This window comes from Myotis brandtii, unplaced genomic scaffold (genome assembly GCF_000412655.1).
Source record: "Myotis brandtii unplaced genomic scaffold, ASM41265v1 scaffold10580, whole genome shotgun sequence".
In the NCBI taxonomy this organism is placed as follows: domain Eukaryota; kingdom Metazoa; phylum Chordata; class Mammalia; order Chiroptera; family Vespertilionidae; genus Myotis; species Myotis brandtii.
In genome coordinates, this window is record NW_005353573.1 from 2474 (window position 1) to 4083 (window position 1610).

The 1610-nt window shown below is 49.0% G+C and overlaps 1 pseudogene; it reads right to left on the bottom strand.

The window, feature by feature from the left end:
* The window catches only part of LOC102255822, a 6081-nt pseudogene that overhangs the window by 2209 nt on the left and 2262 nt on the right, over positions 1-1610 (bottom strand).

Here is a 1610-nt window from a genome sequence, read left to right on the forward strand (position 1 = left end):
CTTGCCCACATGGCCAGGTCAGGGCACCCAGCCCTCCAACACAGATCACCTGTTCTCTCAAGCCACTCCCTGACCGCCCACCCTCCCCCCAAGACCTGCCTTCCCCTTGCCTCACCGATAGATGATTTCCCACAGCCGCAGAGCATCCTGAGCGTAGTAAGAGGACTTGACTCCCAGAAGCCCCCGGTCAATCAGGTCATTAGGGGGACAGAATGATCTATAGGTTAAAGAGGCTCTAGCGCGCTTAAGCAGCTCCACATGGCCTCCCCCACCGGTGCTCACCACCTGAGAAGCAAGGATGGGCAGGGTCAGGCAACTCCACCTGCCAGAGGCCAGAGCCAGAGGGAGCATGAGCTCCAGAAGCCCCCTTCTCTCTTCATACCTGGTCAAAAACGCCATTTTCAGAGACCAGCCCATTCCTGGCCCGCACATTAATTTCCATGGTGTATCGCAGGTGGGGGATTATCAGCTGGAGGAAGAGAGCGGGGAAGAACAAGTCAGGAGAGACCTGCGGCAAGTCCCTGCAAGAAATTGAAGCTGAAGAACACAAAAGTTGCCCAGTCTTCAGGAAAAGCAGAGACATGAAGTTCAATGGTCCCTCGACACCAAGAGTGTTCAGTCAAATTGTAATTCATTACACAAGCCATTGACTTATGGCTGCATGATAATTCTCCTTTTCTTTTCATATAAGACTGTTCAAATTCAATGTTTCTCAAACTTTTTTCATTATCACTCCTCTACAGAACCTCTTCAGATAGTGTTTCCTCTCCCCGCCCATGAAATTGTAATGCTACACTATACTGTATCTGTTATGTACTATATATGTGTGTGTGTGTTTTTATTTTTTTTATTGACTTCGGAGAGGAAGGGAGAGGGAGAGAGAGATAGAAATATCAATGATGAGAAAGAATCATTGATCGGCTGCCTCCTGCACGCCCCCTACTAGGGATCAAGCCCACAACCCCAACATGTGCCCTTAACCAGAACTGATTGAACCTGGGACCCCTTAGTGTGTAGGCCAACGCTCTATACATTGAGCCAAACTGGCTAGAGCTGTATATATGTGCTTTATACATAAAATATTCTAAGTTTTTGCACCCTAGAAGTTTTCCATGGTTCTGGGACCCACTTTCACCCCCTGGGTGGATCTAATTGCCTCCATTGGAATGCATGCTCTACCCCGCCTACCTGCAGAACTTCCTCTCCTCTCTTCTCCCTTTTGTCCATTACACTCACCTCCTTTCCGTTCTTCAAACAGGCCATGCTTGCTCCTGCCTTGGGACCGCTGCACTGTTCTCAGCTGTTCCCACTGCCCAGAGCAATGTGCACCTTGATCATCTCAAGGCCGGCTCCTCAGAGCCTCATTCTCTATGTCATCTCAACAAGGGAGCCTTTCCTGGCCACTCAGTCTGAACTCCACATCACATCGCTCTGCTTGGATTCTCTGCATTGTACTTATCACCGCTGATCTGTCATAATACAGTCTTTATTGTCTGGTAGCCCGAAATGGAAATGAAAATCCCCAAAGATCAGGACCTCTGTCTGGCTTAGCACAATCATCTAGAATGGTTCTTGTGCCCTAGCTGATTTGGCTCAGTGGATAGAGCGTC